We start from the raw sequence: 25,237 nt of genomic DNA, 5'->3' as shown, positions 1-25,237 counted from the left end.
GTGTCCTTCACCATCTCCTGGAGCTTTCTCAGACTCATGTCCATTGCCATCCAACCATCTCATCCTCAGTTGTCCCCTTCTCCTGTCTTCAATCTTTCCCAGCATCAGTATCTTTTCCAATGAGCTGGCTCTTCACATCAGGTGGCCAAAATATTGGAGCTTCAGCTTCAGCATCAGTCCTTCCAATGAATATTCAGGGTTGATTTCCTTTAGGATTGACTGATTTGATCTCCTAATACCAGAGTTCAAACGCATCAATTCTTCGGCACTCAGCCTTCTTTATGGTCCGACTCTCAAAACTGTACAAGACTAATGGGAAAACCATAGCTTTGACTGTATGGAGCTTTGTTGGCAAAGTGATATCTCTGCTTTTTAATATGCTGTCTAGGTTGGTCATAGTTTTTCTTTTAAGGAGCAAGTGTCTTTTAATTTCATGGCTGAAGTCAACATCTGCAGTGATTTTGGAGCCAAGAAAATAGTCTGTTATTCTTTCTATTGAAGTGATGGGACTGGATGCCATGATCTTAGTTTTTTGAAAGTTGAGTTTTAAACCAGGTTTTTCACTCTCCTCTTTCACCTTCATCAAGAGGCTTTTTTGTTCCTCTTTGCTTTCTGCCATAAGGGCAGTGTCATCTGCATATCTGAGGTTATTGATATTTCTCCCAGAAATTTTAATTCCATCTTGTGCTTTATCCAGCCTGGCATTTCACATGATGATGCTGCATGTAAGATAAATAAGCAGGGTGACAATATACAGCATTGACATACTCCTTTCCCAATATTGAACCAGCCTGCTGTTCCATGTCTGGTTCTAACTGTTGCTTCTAACCTGCATACAGGTTTCACAAGAGGCAGGTAAAGTGGTCTGGTATTCCCATCTCTTTAAGTATTTTCCACAGTTTGTTGTGATCCACAGAGTCAAAGGCTTCATCTTTTAGAATTTGAAATAGATCAGCTGGAATTCAATCACCTCCACTTGCTGTGTTCACAGTGATGCTTTCTAGGGCCCACTTGATTTCATATTCCAAGATGTCTGGCTTTATGTGAGTGATCATACCATTGCGGTTATCTGGGTCATGAAGATCTTTTTTTGTATAGTTCTGTGTATTTTTGCCACTTCTTCTTAATGTCTTCCTCTTCTGTTAGGTCCATATTGCTTCTGTCCTTTATTGTGCCCATGTTTGCATGAAATGTTCCCTTGGTATCTCTAATTTTCTTGAAGAGATCTCTAGTCTTTCCCATGCTATTGTTTTCCTCTATTTCTTTGCACTGTTCACTTACGAAGACTTGCTTATCTCTCCTTGCTATTTTTTGGAACTGTGTGCATTCAGATGCACTTCTTTCCTTTGCTCCTTTGCATTTTGCTTCTCTTCTTTTCTCAGCTATTTGTAAGGTCTCTTCAGATAGACATTTTGCCTTTTTAAATTCATTTTTCTTGGGAATGGTTTTGATCACCACCTCCTGTACAATGTTAGGAACGATTTATCAGATCTAATCACTTGAGACTGTTTATCACTTAACTGTATAATTGTAAGGGGTTTGATTTAGGTCATACCTGAATAGCCTTTCTCTGGGATTGGAATGAAAACTGACCTTTTCCAGTCCTGTGGCCACTGCTGAGTTTTCCAAATTTGCTGGCATATTGAGTGCAGCACTTTCACAGCATCATCTTTCAGGATTTGGAATAGCTCAACTGGAATTCCATCACCTCCACTAGCTTTCTTCATAGTGATGCTTTCTAAGGCAAACTCGACGTCACATTCCAGGATTTCTGGCTCTAGGTGAGTGATCATACCATCATGATTATCTTGGTCGTGAAGCTCTTTTTTGTACAGTTCTTCTGTGTATTCTTGCCACCTCTTCTTAATATCTTCGGCTTCTGTTAGGTCCATACCATTTCTGTCCATTATGGAGCTATCTTTGCATGAAATGTACCCTTGGTATCTCTAATTTTCTTGAAGAGATTTCTAGTCTTTCCCATTCTATTGTTTTCCTCTATTTCTTTGCATTGATCGCTGAGGAAAGCTTTCTTGTCTCTCCTTGCTATTCTTTGGAACTCTGCATTCAGATGCTTGTATCTTTCCTTTTCCCCTTTGCTTTTTGCTTCTCTTCTTTTCACAGCTATTTTTAAGGCCTCCTCAGACAACCATTTTGCTTTTTTGCATTTATTTTTCTTGGGGATGGTCTTGATCCCTGTCTCCTGTACAATGTCACGAACCTCCATCCATAGTTCATCAGGCACTCTGTCTATCAGATCTAGTCCCTTAAATCTATTTCTCACTTCCACTGTATAATCCTAAGGGATTTGATTTAGGTCCTACCTGAATGGTCTAGTGGTTTCCCCTACTGTCTTCAATTTAAGTCTGAATTTGGCAATAAGAAGTTCATGGTCTGAGCCACAGTCAGCTCCCGGTCTTGTTTTTGCTGATTGTATAGAGCTTCTCCATCTTTGGCTGCAAAGAATATAATTCATCTGATTTCGGTTTGACCATCTGGTGATGTCCATGTGTAGAGTCTTCTCTTGTGTTGTTGGAAGAGGGTGTTTGCTATCACCAGTGCATTCTCTTGACAAAATTATATTAGCCTTTGCCCTGCTTCATTCTGGACTCCAAGGCCAAATTTGCCTGTTAGTCTAGGTGTTTCTTGACTTCCTACTTTTGCATTCCAGTCCCCTATAATGAAACGGGCATCTTTTTTGGGTGTTAGTTCTGAAAGGTCTTGTAGGTCTTCATAGGACCATTCAACTTCAGCTTCTTCAGCATTACTGATTGGGGCATAGACTTGGATTACTGTGATATTGAATGGTTTGCCTTGGAAACGAACAGAGATCATTCTGTCATTTTTGAGATTGCATCCAAGTATTGCATTTCGGACTCTTGTTGACCATGATGGCTACTCCATTTCTTCTAAGGGATTCCTGCCCACAGTAGTAGATATAATGGTCATCTGAGTTAAATTCACTCATTCCAGTCCATTTTAGTCCGCTGATTCCTAGAATATCGACGTTCACTCTTGCCATCTCCTGTTTGACCACTTCCAATTTGACCACTTCCAATTTGCCTTGATTCAAGGACATAACATTCCAGGTTCCTATGCAATATTGCTCTTTACAGAATCGGACCTTGCTTCTATCACCAGTCACATCCACAACTGGGTATTGTTTTTGCTTTGGCCCCATCCCTTCATTCTTTCTGAATCTCACATGCTAGTAAACTAATGCTCAAAATTCTCCAAGCCAGGCTTCAGCAACACATGAACCATGAATTTCCAGATGTTCAAGCTGGTTTTAGAAAAGGCAGCGGAACCAGAGATCGAATAGCCAACATCCGCTGGATCATCAAAAAAAGCAAGAGACTTCCAGAAAAACATCTATTTCTGCTTTATTGGCTATGCCAAAGCCTTTGACTGTGTGGATCACAATAAACGGTGGAAAATTCTGAAAGACATGGGCATACCAGACCACGTGACCTGCCTCTTGAGAAATCTATATGCAGGTCAGGAAGCAACAGTTTGAACTGGACATGGAACAACAGACTAGTTCCAAATACGAAAAGGAGTACATCAAGGCTGTATATTGTCACCCTGCTTATTTAACTTCTATGCAGAGTACATCATGAGAAACACTGGGCTGGAAGAAGCAAAAGCTGGAATCAAGATTGCCGAGAGAAATATCAATAACCTCAGATATGCAGATGACACCACCATTATGGCAGAAAGTGAAGAGGAACTAAAGAGTCTCTTGATGAAAGGGAAAGAGGAGAGTGAAAAGTTGGCTTAGAGCTCAACATTCATAAAATGAAGATCATGGCATCTGGTCCCATCACTTCATGGGAAATAGATGGGGAAACAGTGGAAACAGTGTCAGACTTTATTTTTCTGGGCTCCAAGGTCACTGCATATGGTGATTGCAGCCATGAAATTAAAAGACACTTACTGCTTGTAAGGAAAATTATGACCAACCTAGTTAGCATATTCAGAAGCAGAGACATTACTTTGCCAACAAAGGTCCATCTAGTCAAGGCTATAGTTTTTCCAGTGGTCATGTATGGATGTGAGAGTTGGACTGTGAAGAAAGCTGAACACCGAAGATTTGATGCTTTTGATTATGGTGTTGGAGACAACTCTTGAGAGTCCCTTGGACTGCAAGGAGATCCAATCAGTCCATTCTAAAGGAGATCAGCCCTGTGTGTTCATTGGAAGGACTGATGCTAAAGCTGAAACTCCAGTACTTTGGCCACCTCATGCGAAGAGTGGGCTCACTGGAAAAGACCCTGATGCTGGGAGGGATTGGGGGCAGGAGGAGAAGGGGATGACAGAGGATGAGATGGCTGGATGGCATCACCGACTCGATGGACATGAGTTTGAGTGAACTCTGGGAGTTGGTGATGGACAGGGAGGCCTGGCATGCTGCAATTCATTGGGTCGCAAAGAGTCGAACATGACTGAACGCTGAACTGGAACTGGAACTGAATACCCTAGTGATTTTTCCTACTTTATTCAATATAAGTCTGAATTTTGCAATAAGGAGTTTGATCCTGAGCCAGGGTTAGGTCCTGGTCTTATTTTTGCTGACCATTAGAACTTCTCCATCTTCAGTTGCAAAGGATATTATCATTCTGATTTTGGTATTGACCATCTGGTGATGTCCATGTGTAGAGTCATCTCTTGTGTTTTTGGAAAAGGGTGTTTGCTGTGACCAGTGCAATCTCTGGAAAACCTCTGTAGCCTTTGCCCTGCTTCATTTTGTACTCCAAGACTAAACTTGCCTATTACTCCAGGTATCTCTTTACCTCCTACTTTTGCATTCCAGTCCCCTGTAATGTAAAGGACATCTTTTTTTTGGTATTAGTCCTAGAAGGTCTCATAGGTCATCATAGAACTGTTCAACTTCAGCTTCTTTGGCATTAGTGGTTGGGGCATAGACTTGGATTGTTGTGAAAGTGAATTTTTTGCCTTGGAAACGAACAGAGATCATTCTGTCATTTTTGAGATTGCACCCAAGTAGTGCATTTCAGTGTCTTCTGTTGACTCTGTGGCTACTCCATTTCTTCTAAGGGATTCTTGCCCACAGTAGTAGATATAATGGTCATCTGAATTAAATTCGCCCATTCTAGTCCATTCTAGTTCACTGATTGCTCAAATGTCAATGCTCACTCCTGCCATCTCCTATTTGACCACTTCCAATTTACCTTGATTCATAGACCTAACATTCCAGGTTCCTGTGCAGTATTGTTCTTTAGAGCATCAGATTTCACTTCCATCAAGAGTCACACCCACAACTGGGTGTTGTTTCCTCTTTGGCTCAGCCTCTTCATTACTTCTGGAGCTATTTCTCTGCTCTTCTCCAGTAGCATATTGTGCACCTACCACCCTGGGGAGTTCATCTCTCTATGTCATATCGTTTTGCCTTTTCATACTGTTCATGGGGTTATCAAGGCAAGAATGCTGAAATGGCTTGCCATTCCCTTCTAAGAGGATCACATTTTGTGAGAAGTCTCCACCATGATCCATCCATCTTGAGAAGCCCTACACAGAATGGCTCATAGTTTCATTGAGTTAGACAAGGCTATGATCCATCTGATCCATTGGTCAGTTTTCTGTGATTGTGGTTTTCCTTTTGTCTCCCCTCTGATGGATGATGATAAGAGGCTTATGGAAGCTTCCTGGTGGGAGGGACTGGCTTTGGGAAAAACTGGGTTTTCTCTGTTGCGCAAGGCCATTCTTAGTCAATCTTTAATCCAGTTTTCTGCTGATGAATGGGGTGGTGTTCCCTCCCTGTAGTTTTGCCTTCAAAAGGACTTACGCCAGCTCACAGCTATTGTAGTCAGTGCCCCTGACCCTGTGGCACAGCACTATTGACCCATGCCTCTGCCGGAGACTCCCAGACACTCACAGGCAAGTCTGGCTCAGTCTCTTGTGGGGTCATTGCTCCTTTCTCCTGGGTCCTGGTATGCCCCAGGCTTTGTTATGCCCTCCAAGAGTCTGTTTCCACAGTCCTGGGGAGGTTCTGCAATCAAATCCTACTGGTCTTCAAAGTCAAATTCCCTGAGGATTGTCAGCCCCTTTGCTGAATCCCCAGGTTGGGATATCTGTTGTGGGCCCTAGAATTTTTGCAACAGTGTGAGAACTGCTTTGGTATAATTGCTTACAGTTTGTGGGTTGTCTGCTCAGCAGCTCCATAGTGGAGCTTATGGCTGCTGCTGCTAAGTTGCTTCAGTCGTGTCTGACTCTGTGCGACCCCACGGACTACAGGCTACCAGGCTTCTCCATCCATGGGATTCTCCAGGCAAGAACACTGGAATGGGTTGCCATTTCCTTCTCCAATACCTCCTCCAAAAGGACTTATGCCACAGGCCATGCTTCCCAGGCCTGCAGCAAGAGCCCCTGTCCCTGTGGCATGCCACTGCTGCCCTGTGCCTCCGCAGGAGACACTCAAATACTCAAAGGCAGGTCTGGTTCAGTCTCTTGTGGAAGTGACTGCCCCTTTTCCCTGGGTCCTGGTGTGCGCAATGTTTTGTTTCCACCCTCCGAGTATCTCTGGTGTGTCTGAAATTTGATTTTAAACATGATTGTGTCCTTCCTACAATCTTGTTGGGGTTTTTCCTTTGGATGTGGGGTATTTTTTTTTGGTGGGATCTGACATTCTCCTGTCTATGGTTGTTCAGCAACCAGTGGTGATTTTGGTGTTCTCGCAGGAGAACATAAGTGCATGTCCTTCTACTGCACCATATTAAATTATCATTGGAGTGCATGCATCTTTTCAAATTAGAATTTTCCCCAGGTATATGCCCAGGAGTGAGATTGCAGGATCGTATGGTAGCTCTACTTTCAGTTTTGTAAGGAGCTGCCATACTGTTCTCCACAGTGGCTTTACCAATTTGCATTCCCATCAACATCGCACAAGGGTTCCTTTTTCGCTACACCCTCTCCAGCATTTATTATTTATGGACATTTGACAATGGCCATTCTGACTGATGTGATGTGATACCTCATTGTAGTTTTAATTTGCATTTCCCTAATAATTAGTGATGTTGAGCCTTTTTCCATGCACGTGTGTGTCTATTTAGAATGATACAATAACTTCTAAGTACAAAATCATTTCATAAAATGTATGATGAGATGATTGTAAAAATTAAAAACTCTCAAAAAGAAGTAGCCAGGTAGTTTTGGAACATTTACAACTAGATAGGCAAAAACCATTGTTTAAAAGCACAAATATGTTTGTTAGTCTTATTTAGGAATGAAAGGGCTTCCCAGATGGTGCTTGTGGTAAGGATACCTGCCTGCCAATGTAGCAGGCATAAGAGATGCAGGTTCAATCCCTGGGTTGGGAAAATCTCCTGGAGAAAGGAATGGCAACCATTCCAGTATTCTTGCCATGGACAGAGGAACCTGGCAGGCTATATGGTCCATAGGGTCCCAAAGAGTTGGACACAACTGAAGTGATTTAGCACATAAGGGATGAAAGGAAAGTGAAAAATCAGAAGATCCAAAAGTCTTCATTAGATGTATGAGGAAATCAGGTTCTTTAAGATTTTTAATATCTGTACTGGCTGACCTCCTTGCCCTTCCCCCAATAAATATATCCCCATAAAAATAAAGCTGAGATATACATGTGTATAGATTAATTTATGAAGCTTATATAAGTAAGATTATTTATTTTAATATACTTTATCTTAGAACAAATATAGATTCCACAGGCATACTGCATGTGCCAAGATAGTAGAGCAGAATGTTTTTCTAGATGTTTTTTGGTGCTCTAGTTTGTTGCATTTGAAAGAATTTTCTATCCTTCCTGTATTAGTGAGGATACTTATATTTGGACAGAACATCAACTTAAATTGGCTTAAACAAAAGAGATAATTTATTGATTTATTTAATTAGAAATTCAGAGAACAGCCTGGCTTTCACCATGTCTGTCTGTATCCAGATCCTAGGACTTGCTTTCTTTTCCTGTGGCTTGCTTTTCAGGCATGATTCCATTATGTGTATGCTGGCATAAATAGGCAGCAGTAGCTCCAGGCTTATCTGTAACAATGTACCAAACTCAGGGAAAGAAAGAAGCAAAATTGGGGGATGGAATCTGATTTGGTTTAGACTGGATAACCCAGCACCATCGGACCTAATCACCAAGACCAGCATAATGAAATGTGCTGATTAGCCACATGGTACGTTGCTCATGTCTGGAGATGAGGGGTGTTTCAAGCACCACTCAATCCATTAGATGTGAAAATGGGAAAGAGAACCAGAGTATTGTTACAAGAAAGGCCACAGAAATTCGTCAGGCAAATACACTAGGCTTTGTAAAAAATATAAAAAACATGATATATATTCAAATTCATGGTTTACATTTATCTTGGTATTAAATGCCAGAACAGAAAAATAAACAATAGAAGAATGAAGTAGTGTATCACTTATAGTGCATTTCCACTAGTATGAATAAAAAGCTAGTATGGTGGGATTTGTATAGATATATACTGAAAAAATAAATTCCAGTGAAATACAACTGTACACTAATATGAGGTATTTTTCAATCATATTATTTTTCTACTCTGTTGCTTCTATTTTAATAGGCTAGTCAGCACAGTATTACTTAAGGGCATGGCATGATACTTAATAGCTGCTAAAAACAATACTTCCTATTTAAATTACATGAATACTCTAATTCCCATCATAACAATATATTTTCATTTAAGAAGCTGACAACTCTTTCATTAGGAAACAATTAATTAATTGAACTCTCATCTAATTATGTAAGTGTTCCTTTTGGCACAAAAACTAAAGCTTTTATTTCAGAATGTAGCTGAGAAATAGAACTCAAGAGGTCAAATATTAAAAATTTTGACATCTTACACGTATTGGATTTAATGATTTAATATCATTTAATATTGTACATTCTGGGGTATGCAATCATTAAGTCTTTCATGTGAGTATATTAAAAATAAAACACATCAAAATGAAAAAAATCTACTGTATTTTAGTGTAGTAATACTTAGTAATTATACTATTTTTTAATCTTAAAATCTAAATGTCTATGATTGTCATCTTTCTCCTGCTGCCAAAAAAATTCTCAACCAATCTACAATGTTAAGTAATAAGTAATCCCCAATTTCTTTTTTTTGTGAGGGAGAGTCAATTTTGATGCAGATGCCTTTCATTCAGTTTAAAATATGTGATATTTATAGAAATATTCTAATGCACTTTCTTTACTTAAAAAAATTTAGAAAGTCTTAGATGATGAGAAACCATACTTACTTCTCTACTGAGGCCAATAAAATTCTTTATTTTCCCTACTTTTATATATGACTATGTTTATTTTAAAATGTTAGGTACCAAGCACACAATTTGAGTACTCAGCTACTCAAAATTTGTTGGTGTCTCCAGCATTCTGTTATTGCTTTTAGTATTGTGAACTATTAAAAAATAAAAATAATGTGCATATAATGCTTACATAGCTCATTTATCAAAGATATATTGTGTTTATTTATGAAAGAGAAAAAATGAAACACATTTTGGCATTTTATCATATGCCAAAAGAATTGCTTTTGGAAATATACACTGAAGAGTAGAACTCCTTAATGATTTCATGATACCCCTTCTAAAAAAAGTAGACTGATATGACTTTCATATTCCTTGTCATGAAAGTAACAAGACACATGCATATTTTGGTTATTTGAGAATTTGAATTACCACATGCAGTATATTTATTTGGTTCTCTTCTAGGAATATGATTTTTGTCTCTCATAAAAAAATCTCTCATACTCACACATTATGAGTATGATGAATGCTATCTCTTCTCTTATGTGTATGTATCTTAAATGTGTATTTCTCCTCTGATACAGATGTTCTTAAATCTGTTTTTGTCCTGATAACAAATAGGTGAATCTGCTGCCATAAACACTATGTAAAATGTATTGAAAATTTGTTTCTCCCACGTACCATGTCAGAAAGTCTACATCATTCATGATTTCTGTCCCAAAACTTAAAGATATGAATTACAATTTCTGTTTTACACATAAGGAAACCAAGCTTCACAGAGGTCAAGCAACTTATCTAACTTAGATGTCTTACTAAATCCTGGAATTAAATAATAATCCAAGTTTCAGTGACTAAAATCTACCTTCCTTCATGCGACATCTTTCCTCTTCAGGAAAACACATATCTATATTAAAAAAGAAAGATGTCAAATCAGTAAACTAAAAAAAAAAAAAAAAAAAAAAAAAAAAAGAACAAACTAAATTTAAAGCAAACAGAAGGAAATAATTAAAAGTATTAGAATGGGAACTAATGAAATAGAAATAGAGAAATAGTGCTCAGTAAAGCAACAAAACTGATTTATTTTTTAAAAGATTAATAAATTGATAAAACTTTACCTGGCTTTACTAAGCAAAGATAGTGAGATAGCAAAAGAGCAAGAAAGCAAGGGAGAACAAGGCTAAATATTTAAAGTCAGGAATGTAAGAGGAAAACCTATTACTAATATAGAAACAAAGAATGCTATGAAAATAAGGGGATAATATTCAGTGTAATTCAGTTCAGTCACTCAGTCGGGTTCGATCCTTTGTGACAACATGGACTGCAGCAGGCCAGGTTTCCCTGTCCATCACCAACTCCCTGAGCTTACTCAAACTCATGTCCATAGAGTTGGTGATGCCATCCAACCATCTGTTGTCCCCTTCTCCTCCTATCTTCAGTCTTTCCCTGCCTTAGGGTTTTCTTCAGTGAGATCGGTTCTTCACATGAGGTGGCCAAAGCATTGGAGTTTCAGCTTCAGTATCAGTCCTTCCAATGAATATTCAGGACTAATTTCCCTTAGGATGGACTAGTTGGATCTCCTTGCAGTCCAAGGGACTCTCAAGAGTCTTCTCCAACACCACAGTTTGAAAGCATCAATTCTTTGGCTCTCAGCCTTCTTTATGGGCCAACTCTCACATCCATACATGACAACTGGAAAAACCATAGCTTTGATTAGACAGACCTTTGTTGGCAAAGTAATGTCTCTGCTTTTTAACATGCTGTCTAGGTTGGGCATAACTTTTCTTCCAAGTAGCAAGTATCTTTTAACTTCATGGCTGCAGTCACCATCTGCAGTGATTTTGGAGCCCAACAAAATAAAGTCTGTCACTGTTTCCATTGTTTCCCCATCTATTTGCCATGAAGTGATGGGACTGGATGCCAGGATCTTAGTTTCTGAATGTTGAGTGTCAAGCCACCTTTTTCACTCTTCTCTTTCACTTTCATCAAGAGGTTCTTATTTCTTCTTCTCTTTCTGCCATAAGGGTGGTGTCATCTGCATATCTGAGGTTATTGATATTTCTCCCAGAAATCTCGATTCTAGCTTGTGCTTCATCCAGCCCAGCATTTTGCATGATGTACTCTGCATGTGAGATAAATAAGCAGGGTGACAACATACAGCCTTGACATACTCCTTTCCGGATTTGGAACCAGTCTGTTGTTCCATGTCCAGTTCTGACTGTTGTTTCTTAACCTGCATGAAGAGGCGGTCTGGTATTCCCATCTCTTTCAGAATTTTCCAGTTTGTTGTGATCCACACAGTCAAAGGCTTTGGCATAGTCAATAAATCAGAAGTAGATGTTTTTCTGGAACTCTATTGCTTTTTTGATGATCCAACAGATGTTGGCAATTTGATCTCTGGTTCCTCTGCCTTTTCTAAATCGAGCTTGAACATCTGGAAATTTACAGTTCACATACTATTGAAGTCTGGCTTGGAGAATTTTGATCATTACTTTGCTAGCATGTGAGATGAGTGCGATTGTATGGTAGTTTGAACATTCTTGGGCATTGCCCTTCTTTGGGATTGGAATAAAACCTGATCTTTTCCAGTCCTGTGGCCACTGCTGAGGTTTCCAAATTTGGTGGCATATTGAGTGCAGCATTTTCACATCATCATCTTTTAGAATTTGAAATAGCTCAACTGGAATTCCATCACCTCAACTAACTTTGTTCATAGTGAAACTTTCTAAGGCCCACTTGACTTCCCATTCCAGGATGTCTGGCTGTAGGTGAGTGATCACACTATCATGGTTATCTGGGTCATGAAGATCTTTTCTGTACAGTTCTTCTGTGTACTCTTGCCACCTCTTAATATCTTCTGCTTCTGTTAGGTCCATACCGTTTCTGTCCTTTATTGTGCCCATCTCTGCATGAAATATTCCCTTGGTATATCTAATTTTCTTGAAGAGATCTCTAGTCTTTTCCATTCCATTGTTTTCCTCTATTTCTTTGCACTGATCACTGAGGAATGCTTTCTTATCTCTCCTTTCTGTTCTTTGAAATTCTGTATTCAAATGGGTATATCTTTCCTTTTCTCCTTTGTGTTTAGCTTCCCTTCCTTTCTCAGATATTTTTAAGGCCTCCTCAGACCACCATTTTGCCTTTTTGCACTTCTTTTTCTTGGGAATGGTGTTGATCCCTGCCTCCTGTACAATGTCATGAACCTCCATCCATAGTACTTCAGGCACTCTATCAGATCTAATCCCTTGAATCTATTTGACACTTCCACTGTATAATCATAAGGGATTTGATTTAGGTTATACCTGAATGGTCTAGTGGTTTTCTCTACTTTCTTCAATTTAAGTCTGAATTTGGCAATAAGGAGTTCATGATCTGAGCCACAGTCAGCTCCCAGTCTTGTTTTTGCTGACTGTATAGGGCTTCTCCATCATTGGCTGCAAATAATATAGTCAATCTGATTTCAGTATTGACCATCTGTTGATGTCCATGTGTAGAGTCTTCTCTTGTGTTGTTGGAAGAGAGTGTTAAAGTATACTAACAAATTAGATAACTTAGATAAAATGGATAAATTCTTGTTAAGACACAAACTATAAATACTGACAACCTGAAAGGTAATCTAATTAGATCTAACAAGTAAAGCAGTTGAACTGATAATTTAAAAACTTCCAAGAAAGTAAAGCTCAGGCATGGACAGCTTAATTAGTGAATTCTACCAAATGTTTATTGAAGAATTAATAACAAACCTTCTCAGACTTTTCCAAAAAGTACAGGAGGGTCACTTTCCCATGTAGTCTAAGAGATCCATATGTAACCTATACCAAAGTCAGACAAAAACCCAAAATTATAGTCAGTATTTTTTAGACATAAAAATCTTCAACACAATACTAGCAAAGTAAATCTAGCAACATATAAAAAGGATTATACAACATGACAAAGTGAAGTTTCTCCCAGAAATGTAAGGTTTGGTTAGCATATGAAAATCAATGTAATGCGCTATAGGACAAAAATCTGCATAATCCTCTAGATAGACTCAGAAACAAATTTTGACAAAATATACACCTCTAAAAAAAAAAGCATTCAACAAAATAGAAATAGAAATTAATTTCATTCTGATAAAATAATGTATGAGAAAACCACAGCTAGCAATGTGGGAAAGACTGAATATATTGCCCCTAAGATCAGGAATGGGACAAAAATGTGCTCTCCTTTCATTTCAGTACACAGCTGGATTTACTAAGCAGCGCAATTAGACAAGAAAGAGAAAAATGGTCTAGATTGGAAAGGAAGAAGTAAAACTATTATAGAAATACAATGAGATCTACGTATGATCTCATATACAAAAACTCCTTAAAACCCATGAACATTTGTTAGAAGTTATGTATGAGTTCAGCGGATTTGCAGGATAAATATCAATGTAAAAAAAATTGTTTTTCTATATACTAGCATAAATACTGGAGAAGGCAATGGCACCCCACTCCTGTACTCTTGCCTGGAAAATCCCACGGATGGAGGAGCCTGGTGGGCTGCAGTCCATGGGGTCGCTAAGAGATGGACATGACTGAGTGACTTCACCTTCACTTTTCACTTTCATGCATTGGAGAAGGAAATGGCAACCTACTCCAGTGTTCTTGCCTGGAGAATCCCAGGGATGGGGAACCTGGTGGGCTGCCGTCTATGGGGTCACTCAGAGTCGGACACAACTGAAGCAACTTAGCAGCAGTAGCATAAATACAATGATGAAATCAATTTTATCTGTAAAAATGCCTAAAGTGTAGCTTCTAAGTAGTATGACAAGTAATTTTTTAATTCTGTAAGAAACAACCTTGCCCTTTCCAGTTGCATTCAGTTTTACCAGCTTTATGTTTTGAGTATCTATTACAGGCTAGGCTTATTTCAGACTATACTTTAAGGAGCTTGAAAAAAAGCAATGCATAAAACATTTTTCATGTAACATTCTTGTTGGAGGAGATACTTAACAAAATAAACAAGCAAATAAAATATATCAGATCTTAAAAAATGCAATACAGATTAAAAAAAAAAAGATGAGCGAGGAGCATAAGGAATGTGGGAGTTTGGAATATTTTTATAGTAAGGGCAAGGAAGAGCTTTGGGAGAGGACATAGGTGGAAATTAATCTCATGTAGTATAAAGTTTTAAATGTTCCTATTTCCTGATGCTTCGGTATCCCAGTGAACATCTGGTGAGCACCCTGCCCAGGAACTAGGTACAGCACTGTGATAAGTTCCCCTTCTCCCTCTCCCTGACTTTGACCTCCTGACATTCACATACGCCCATGAAATCCCCTCATGCTGCTTCCTTGTATATTTCACTCTGCCCCACAATAAAGGCACTTGCCCATAGTCTTCACTCTCTCATGGCTCCTTGGAACCCATTTCACTCACATGGTCCTACCTGACAGATCATCTTAAAACCCATTTAAATTATAAAAAGTATTCCTTATAACACACCTAGGCTATTTGAAAAAATCAAGTTCCAGATATTCCTTGACAAGTATAGGGTAATTTCCTCAGAAAGCTTAAGGAGCAGGGCTCTCCTGGCCACCAGGCCCTTGAGGCAGAGTGCCTGGAGCCCACAACATTTTTTAGGGACCCATAAAATTTTTACTATTTAATTTCTTCTAAAATCATGGAAAAATTAATGTATCAGGTCTGATGTATCCTGGAAAGAAGCTGAGTGCATGAGGGGAGTGAGGTATAGAGAAATTCAAATAGTTGAGAGATTACTGGGACAGATCTTTAAGGCTATATTTACACTTGAGTTTTTACCCTGAGCGAGATGAGAAGCAATTAGAGAATTCTGAGCATAAATTAACATTTTAAAACAATTATTATTGCTGTGCTGTAGATAGTAGATTGTAAAGGCAAGTGTATTATTGAAGATGCAAAATCAAAGTGAAATCATTCTCTGGCAGAGATGACATAAAGTAGTCAATTACTGAATGCATTTATTAGTGTCCAACATCCAGAAATAGCAAGATTAAAATGACCATATCATTAAAATAGTAATTAGCAATAGTTTATTGTGCACATAAAAACAGTTCCTGGACTGGAAACTCTCAAACCCTCATGGGAATGAGGCTCAGAGGTATTGCTATAGGAAAGCTTGCAAACAGGGGCTGTTTATGCCATATAGTAATAGGTGGTAGTACTGGCACTCCCTACTGACAGGGGATTGTTTAAATGTGGACACCGCATGCCAATTTAGGGGAACATCTTAAGTTCTGTTTATGATTTTTAGGGGCATTTGCAAGAAGTCAGTATGTTTTGTTGGTTCTGTAAAGTAAGCTAAATTAAGTTATGCTTATGTGGCCTAATTGGTTTTGCCTGTTTATGGAATTTTCAAGTCTGGTCTCTATTTTGTACTTTAGCATAAGTGAGAATTAAAAGGATTTGCAAATTGTTTTAGTCTGGAGTCATAAAAAGAACAAGAGTGTAAAGAGATGTACTTGGTTCTCCCACTAAAGGAAAACTAAGGTCAAACACTGTCTGCTTTTAACTTCTCCAGTAAAAGGCCAAAGATCTTTAGCATCAGCTGCTTCTTCTATATTCAGACAAATAAATGCAGAAATATAAACTAGAAGTGTGATAATGATTGGATAGTGACAGTGACAACAAAAACTGTGGTCCTTTCTCCAATCAGAAGGCATTTTTGCATTTAATTTAATGTTTAGTCGCCCATGATGGTGTTAGAAGCAGTATTGGTGCATATCAGATGTTATCAACATTGATATCCATGCCGGTGATTTTCAAACAGAAGAACACTGTTGTCACTGCAGAGGGAATGGGATTGCTGAGAGAAGTGTATTAAGGGCATAGCCCAGAGGGAGTAATTGGGGGACAAGGTGGTGATGGGAGAAAAAGATGGGGTGCCATGTGGAATGGAAAAGCAGAATTGCTAGGGGAAGCACACTGACTGAAACCGCCCACCCTGGCCAGGCACCATAGTAACTATTTGCATGAGTTGTTTTAGGACAGGAGGTTCTGGTAAGGAACACGGAACTAATAAGCCACCACCAACCAGAAGAGTTGGGGAAAGGTAAAAGGAGACACCACAAGTCCGACCACTTCCCGGAATCCTTCTCACTGGCATCCATCTTGGCTTAACAAGGCATGTACCACCAGGAAGGACTCTGAGTCAGAATGATTGGCTAAAGACAACCTGAAAACTAATTCCATCACCATAAAACTGCCAGCCATGTGGCAGAGTGGTTCTCCTGGGCTCCCTTACCCTACTGCTCTCCACCAGGGTGCCCTTTCCCGATAAAATCTCTTGCTTTGTCAGCACAGGTGTCTCCTTGGACAATTAATTTCTGAGTGTTGGACGAGCCCACTTTGGGGCCGTGGAAGGGGCTTGCAACAGAATGTCTGGTAGTATCTGAACATTTTACTTAGGATGTGCTCGTTCCATTATAAGTAACAGCCCACTATCAGCATGATCTAACTCATTCTCTTCCCCTCTTGTGGGAGAAAAAAATATATTCAATAGTATTCAAGTCAGATTTCCAAGAGAAAGAAAAAGAACAGTAAACTCTCTAAAATGGACATTGAAATTATAGTTTCATTAGCAGAATACTCAATGAACTGAACCACAAACCAGACTCACTTTTCTGTAGATTAAAACACAATCAGAATGACTTCTGAAACTTAAGGTTTGCTTGAGAGTTGTAGGCTATCGAAATTGTTGCCAAGAGATTATGAATTTACATTGTTTTCTGGTTAATGATGGAAAGCCTAGTGGGAAAAAAAAATCCTCCAGGGGATGACATTCTTAAGCCTAACCCAGTCAGCAGGTCAAGAAACTTCTATCATCTTGCCGTAAATTGATTTGTTTTAATATAGCTTAAAGGAATTATTGAGGAAACACCTAGAAACACAGTAATTAGTTAAAAAAGATAGAGATGCCCCATTAAATGTTTTATTTTTAAGAAGATATGTTTCATATAGAACAAGGAGCCCCAGGTGCTGATGATATAATGAGGGCACTTTACAATATTGAGGCAAGCAGTCTCCAAAAGAGAGAAAGACTCTAGTCACTTCTGACTTTTATACATATTTTGCCACTTGCTGGAGTTTGCTTTAGTTTCTGGCTTTTCTGTTGACCTGATTTAACTTGGTATTTAAATTTTATTTATTTATTCATTACTTGCTTCTGCCAATTTCCAAAAAAGGATTTCAGGTGAACTTAACTGGAAGGGCCTTCACAGAATGCTGGCATTGTTCCTATTTGTAATTCAGAAATCATCCACACCTTTGTAGAAGATGGCCTTATCAGATCTCTGGAAGTTTGCATTTTATACACAGTATTCAGACACGACTGAGCCACTGACCACCTGAGATGTCTCTGCGCATTTCCTTGTAGTTCTGATGTTTCATTTGGCCTCTTGGATTTACCTGTTCCACAGGAACACTTCATTTGTTTGAATGCTTTCGCTCATGCTCTCCTACCTCCAGTGGGCGTGGTGGGGGAGGAGGCGGAGTCAGCAGAGGCAGAGGTACTGGGGTGTTGGGGGCGTGTTGCAGGGAAGCCAAGAACTAGAGAGCATGCGGCTGGGCAAGTTTACTGGCCCAAGGTGGTGAGAAAGAGGGGCCTACCTCAAAGGAGCCAGGTCTCCAGGCTGGCCCGCAGCAGGCACAGCCGTCCAGGACGTGCTCACCTCTGAGACCCAGTTTTTGCAGAGCTTCCAGCTCAACTGGACTGGTTGCACCTTCTTCCTGGACACGACCAATTGGAAGCTAGGAGCAGCAGTTATATGACTTTGAGAGCCCAAACATCACTGTCCCCTCTGCGTCCTTTGTTGAAGATGTCACCCTGGGAGAAGAGGAGTCCATACCTCCTGATGCTCAATTTATAAAAACCTGGCAGATGGAGAATTCTGGGACAGAGGCCTGGCCTCCACGGGTTTGTCTTAAGTATGTCAGGGGAGACCAGATTGGATATATGAACGTGGTGATAGTGACATCGCTGGAGTCCCGAGAGATTGCAGGATTCAGCGTCCGGTGTACAGCCGGGGAGCAGGGATGAGTCAGGACCGGCGCTGATGAGCGCTGCTGCAGGCTCTACCGTGGAGGCGCCAGCCGAGTCCTCCTTGTGGAGGTGGGTGGACTTTTAGGAGTGAGAAATGTCACCTTTTGAAACGGTGTGCGACACGCAGCCACATCATAAGGGAGAGCGAAACTTCAATCTGTTTGCCTCGCCCCAGAAGAACAGGAAGTCAGGTGAAAAGAATTTAAAAGACGCCGGGGATTCTGGTTGGAGTCCATCAGCAAAAACACCTGGGCTCCCGCACCTGACCAAACCCAGCAAGATGAGAAGAATCACTCACAGAGCTCTGTAAATCTGTCCCCCGGCCGACACACACACAGCTTCTCAGTAAGGTAGGTTGAAGACGAGAAGGGGGAGGTGGTGGGCCTTGTATTTTGCGATACTTCTTCATGGCAAACTGAGAAGCCTAGAATGTTCCTTAAGACGGCTTAGCTCTCCTGCCAACAGCAAAAAAAAAACCTCCTTCCACCGCATCTCCATGTACTGTGGATATACTCACTCCATCCACGTTTGTAGTTTACTTCTGCCTCTCTGCTCTGATTTGGGTGTTGAAAGAACAAAGTTCTTTACCTTTTGCATTAAAAAAGAAGAAGAAAAAAAAAAAAGTCAAGAATATCACCAGCCATTCTCCCAGTGTAAATGTGTACTAAGTGTTGAGCAACAGCACTCCTTTGGAATTCATTCCTACTGTTTCTTGCTTGTTTGTTTTTTGGTGTTGGGTGGGCTATTTTTTCTGAGGAAAAAGCCTCAGTTATTTATCCTAAATGTTGTTGAGCTTCCCCTTTACCTTGTCTGTGTGTCTTTTGTTGATATCCTCACCCACAGTCTGTCTGGAATGGCTCAAAAGATATTTTATATTTTCATGTGTGACAAGTAAGTGTGAGAATTGTTTTAGTTAATCATAATTTTAAGTACTCTGATTCTTCTATGACAATCTTCTGGGTATTTGATTTCTTCTTCTCTTTCTGCCTCTGCTTCCTGATTAACTTGTGCCTTACATGCTCTGCTCAAGTGATGGTGGTTGGTTCCTGGTGGTTGATTTTGGTTAGTTGAGTAAAGCCCTGATGCTGAGAGCTTTAAAACAAGAAAAAGTTTTTAAAATTCATAATCTCTCTGACAAATTATTTAGTAGAATAGCAATTTATCTTATTTAATTTGGAATGCTTTTGGAGAAAGAAGAAAAAAAGTTTAGACCTTAGCACTCAAAGAGCATCTGACCTAAGTTAACTATATTGAATTCTCCTTCCGTGAATTTAGACAGGTAGAAGCTGCTGAAACTTTTATTTCTATATTGTAGTGCAGATTGTGGTTCTTAAACTTTGACATAGCTTAGAATCTCTTGCACTGTTTGTTAAAACACAGATTGCTGGGCTCCACACTTAGTGTTTTTGACTCAATATCAGAGTTGGGTTTGGGAATTTGTTTTTCTAGCAAGTTCCTAGGGGAAGGTGATATTGCTGACCTGAGAACTGCTGATGGCTGTCGATTATATCAAAGTTTAGGATAAAAATTTCACTCTTAAAAATTGTCTCTTTGCTGAAAAAAAAAGTATATTACTCCATGCAGGCTGTTTTCCATGGTAAGTCTATAATGGGTGGCTGAAGTTGTTTAGCATTTAAATACTAAATACAAAGCAGTTTATTTCTAGGACATTTACTAGGTACAGAGAGAAAAAAGCCTTGTCAAGACAGAATTCTGCCTGTTGTAAGAAATAAATCATTGATTTACTGATATTTTATGAATAATCAGTAACAGTTAAGAGGTAAATTTAAAATATGGTGTAAAATATAATATAAAACCAAATGTTTATAACTTCACACACCCAGAGGTATTGATTTTAAATTTTAGCATTTAGCATTACAGATTGTATATGTGTATATTTTGTATGCATTTATTTATGTAATATATATAACATTTAAATATTTTACTCCTGATTGATTTTACTGAAAATTACATAGTAATTAGTTGTAATTACATTTTTTGCCAAAATATTCTTAAATAATTTTTAAGTAGTTACATAGTAGTTAAAATATATCAAAATTCCATTTCTAAACAGATTTTGGCTATTAATATTTAGGCTGTAATGAGAATTTTATCAAACACTCTTCTCACATACTTGTTGTCTATACCTGTGAAAATATCTACCAAATGCCTCATCTCTGTCTAACCAAAACTGTTTAATCCAGATCCATCACAGCCTGTAGAACTCTCTATGACTCAAAACTTGTTATTTTCTAGAATGATACTCTGATCACTTGTGAGATTTTAAATTATTTTGCTAGTTAAGTCTCTCCTCCTATGTAAAGTAAGATTTCTGTCCACACAGATCCATAGCAGCCTCAAGTAAATGTATCATATTTCTACCTGTCAATGAGCTTTGAGAACATTTCTGCTCACTTGCTCTATGACAACCTGGACACCATGTATCTTTGGGAAAATATAGTCCCACTTAAATGTCTTCCTTCTAAATCTCCTGTTCAAGGACAGCTAAGGTACCCATTACCATAAGGCCAGGGAGTTTTGACAATAGATCATGGCAGGGTCTTGTCAGAAACAACTCATTTAGCAAAACTTGTGGCATATGGCATTTATTCAGCCAGATGAATTTATACTCATGAGGAATGAAACTTTTCTGTCCTTATAATTTGATATTTTTCTTTAACCCATTTAGCTCTTGGTAAGATTCTTGTGTGTCTCATCTCTACAAAGAAAACATTATTTATAGAGAAGCTCTTCCAACGCAAAACTCAGCATTACCAGTAGACCCCCTCTTTGATATACACCAGATTAGACAATGATGCTGTCTGCTATCTGGCCCACTCTCAATACAGCAAGGACATTTCTTCTGGTGATCCTTGTCCTTACAGATTTGAAATTGCCTTGAGAACTAATCTAAGAACATCAAGATTTATCTCCCATCTTGATTTGTATCCAAGGTCTAGGAAAAACTGTCCTGGAATGGTGCTTGGCACATACTAGAACAACCAATATTGGTTGAAGGAATAATTTGTTAACACTATTAAAACTTAGCAGATGTTTTATTTTTTTTTACAAAATTAGCTTTCAATTAACAGTGGTTCTACTAGATTTTTATGACATTGTTTACTTATGTATCAATTTACACATCATCTCCTTCCAAAAAATTTGAAGTACAATATATCAATATAAGCATAATGAATGATTAAAGAGCATATTATATTCCTCTTGAATTTATTTAAAGTCAAAAATAAGTTTAATTTGTCTTCCACATGCAAAATCAATAATGAATGGTGGCTATTTGTGGTTAGAAAAAACAGATCGACTTTATATAAAGATACCACTTAGTGATGGTAATTACAACACATTTTAAATATGAGTTATGGGCTTCCCTGATGGCTCAGATGGTAAAGAATCTGCCTGCAATGCAGAGATGGGAGTTTGATCCATGGGTTGGGAAGACCCCCTGGAGAAGGGAATCACAGCCCACTCCAGGATTCTTGCCTAGAAAATCCCATGGACAGAGGAGCCTGACAGGCTGCAGTCCATGGGGTCACAAAGAATTGGACACGACTAAGCTGGAGAAGGAAATGTCAACCCACTCCAGTACCCTTGCCTGGAAAGTTCCATGGATGAGGGAGCCTGGTAGGCTGAAGTCCATGGGGTTGCAAAGAGTTGAACACGACTGAGCGACTTCATTTTCTTTCTTTCTATAGTTCCTTTTGGAGAAGGAAATGGCAACCCACTCCAGTGTTCTTGCCTGGAGAATCCCATGGACAGAGGGCCTGGTGGGCTACAGTCTATGGGGTTGCAAAGAGTAAGATACAACTAAGCAACTAACACACAAAAGCTATTAACACACACACAATGTGTATGTTTAGCATTTATAGAATAAAAATTATGAAAGATTTAGATATAGTGATTTTTCTAGTTTTAAAATTGTAGCAAGTCTAATGTCATCAAATATGTACTGTTCTTGGCATTGGGCATGAAAATACTGCCTAGCCATATATTTTCAAAATGTAATGTTCATTTCAGCCAATCTTAAATGTGGGGATTAAGACAGTTCTTTTTCAGAATAATAAATTTATAATTCAGTTGGCTTGCATCCACAGTTTCCCCCAATATATGCAAAGGTGTTCAGATATTGAATTTGAAATAGCTTGACTTTCTATTTGAATGTTGGTGAGTTAATAACAGCAAGAGATTAAAAAGAAGCAAGTACCTTGGCCAAATGCCAGTGTTCTGTTGGAGTTTTGTTTTAATGGAAGTTTATTTTTTATTTTTTTTCCTCCTGGGAGATGAGGTTTAGAGTTTAACATGACCCCTATAATTTAGCAGTTACTTTATGAAGTAATTTGCATTTAATTTTGAGTCTCAGTTTTATGTTTCTCTCATTCCCTTTTTTAATGGCATTTATTCTCTTGCTCCTTTTGCAAGCAGTATGTGTTCATTGCAGTCACCTAGAAATACATAAAAACATAAAATAAAATTAATAATCACCCATTATCCTCACCCCATAGAGATAACAGTCATTACCATTTTTCATTTCCTTGCAGTATCTACATATTTTTTAAATTGACCTACAACATTATTAGTTCTAGGGATACAACAGAGTGATTCAGTATTTCTATACGTTATAAAATGACCACCACAGTATGTCTGGTTATCATCTGTCACTATACAAAGATAGAGCAGTTGTATATTTCTAAATGTGAAGAAAATAAATGCCAGCTCTATGGACAGTTGTAATGATTGAATAAATTGTTACATGAAATGATTTTTCTAAATACATAAAAGATTAGTTGTCATAGTACTTCCCCCAAGTTTTATTTTATTGTCTTCTAGGATTTCTGAGGATGGGAATGGTACTAAAGCTACTTCTAAAAAATTCAAAATACTCACAAACAGAGAGAAAATTAATGCAGAAATCTTGAAGAGACAAAACAGCATGGGATTTTTGAGGAACACATTTTAAATTGGTAAAGCTTGAGAGAAGAGATAATGAAAGGAAGTAATCTGAATACAGTTGGAAAGTGAGATACCTTCCATTCATACCCTTTGATGACTAAATGTGTCCCACAGCGACACTGTATTTACTGATCCCAGAAACTATCCCAGTTTTCCCCCTATACCTGGACTGCCATTCGTATCTCTCTATCTGTGAATCTGGTATTGGGTACACAAAAATCCATTCATTACCTAACTTTTCATTGAGTCTTCACAGATAGAAGTAGCCTTACATAATTTCTTATGTTTTAAGTTATAACTCATTGTATTATTGAACACATCCTGTATGTTTTATTTTTAGAGATTCAGCTGTATGATCACCTCATAAATGTTAGCTTATCTAGTACAAGTACTTAACTCCTAATCATTCTAATATTTTCAAAGCATAGATCATATTGCAGGAAGTAGATACAAGAGACATTTTTAAGCTGACTTATAAAATTTGTAATTTTATTAACAAATTTTATTATTTTATATTATTTTTATTTAGCTAATTTTTATTATTTCTGTATCCAGAGGCATGCACAGTTACTATGTGTGTGTGTATGTGCTAAGTTGCTTCAGTCACGTCCAACTCTTTGCAACCCTATGGACTGTAGCCCCCCAGGCTCCTCTGTCCAAGTGTTCCCCAGACAGGAACACTGGAGTGAGTTGCCATGCCCTGGATCTTTCTGATCCAGGGATTATACCAGTATCTCTTTTCACCTCCTGCATTGGCAGGCAGGTTCTTTATCACTAGTGCCACCTGGGAGGCCTGTACAGTTACTACTGATTTAAAATCAGTGGGAGAGGAAGGCCATTTTGCAGGGCATTTCTGTTAATGTTCAGTACATACAGGAATTTCACAAGCTAAGATATATGTGTATATATATATGCACGCACACATGCATACACACACACATATATATATAAATTATGAATACATTAGTTACAGAACATAAGATCTATCTTGTGGACTCAGGTTACAGCATTGTGGAGGAGCATTAGTAAACTTACTTGCTTGGAGAAAAATATCACCTTCTTAATCTAACTTAATCTAAATCAGGAATAATAGTGACATTTTAGTTTTAATACTTTTGATTTCTCTTCCACCGCCTTTTTTTCATAGAAGGGATTCATGCTGTATATTGATTCCCTGCTTTGGTCAATGTCATCTCAAGAAAAAACTATTATTTTTGTTTTAGATTTATGTTTCCTTTTTAAAACGTTTTATTTAATACTGGAGTATAGTTGATTTACAATGTTGTGTTAGTTTCAGGTATATAGCAAAGAGGTTCAGCTATACACATACATATATCCATTCTTTTTCAGATGTTTTCCCATATAGGTTGTTACAGAGATTTGAATGTCCTCTGCTATACAGTAGGTCCTTGTGGTTATCTATTTTATATATAGTAGTGTAGATTATCTATTTTATATATAATTGTATGCATATGTGAATGCCAATGTCCTAATTTATCCCTCTGTTCTACTCTTCGCCTTTGAAAGCCTGTTTTTTTTTTTTCCCCAAAGTCTCTGAGTCTGTTTCATAAATGTTTATTTGTATCATTTTTTTAGATTTCACATGTTAGTGTTATCATATGATATTTTTCTTTCTCTGTCTGACTTAAATTCCCTTCACTTACTATGATAATCTCTAGGTCCATCTGTGTTGCTGCAAATGGCATTATTTCATCATTTTATGGCTGAGTAATATTCCATTGTATACATGTACCACATCTTCTTTATCCATTCATCTGTCGATGGACATTTAGGTTGCTTCCAAATCCTGGCTGTTGTAATGAACATTGGGTGCATATCTTTTTGAAGTATGGTTTTCTCTGTATATATACCTAGGATCGATTGCTGGACCAGAAGGTAACTCTATTTTTAGTTTTTTAAGGAACCTCCATACCATTCTCCATAGTGGCTATACCAGTTTACATTTCCACTA

The 25,237-nt window shown here is 38.3% G+C and overlaps 1 pseudogene; it reads left to right on the top strand.

Moving 5' to 3' along the window:
• The first annotated feature begins 14,297 nt into the window (after positions 1–14,297).
• The window catches only part of LOC102411341, a 134,682-nt pseudogene continuing 123,742 nt past the window's right edge, over positions 14,298–25,237 (top strand).

The sequence above is a fragment of the Bubalus bubalis genome, chromosome 8 (assembly GCF_019923935.1).
Source record: "Bubalus bubalis isolate 160015118507 breed Murrah chromosome 8, NDDB_SH_1, whole genome shotgun sequence".
NCBI classification, from domain to species: domain Eukaryota; kingdom Metazoa; phylum Chordata; class Mammalia; order Artiodactyla; family Bovidae; genus Bubalus; species Bubalus bubalis.
This window is presented reverse-complemented; position numbering and strand designations above follow the sequence as displayed.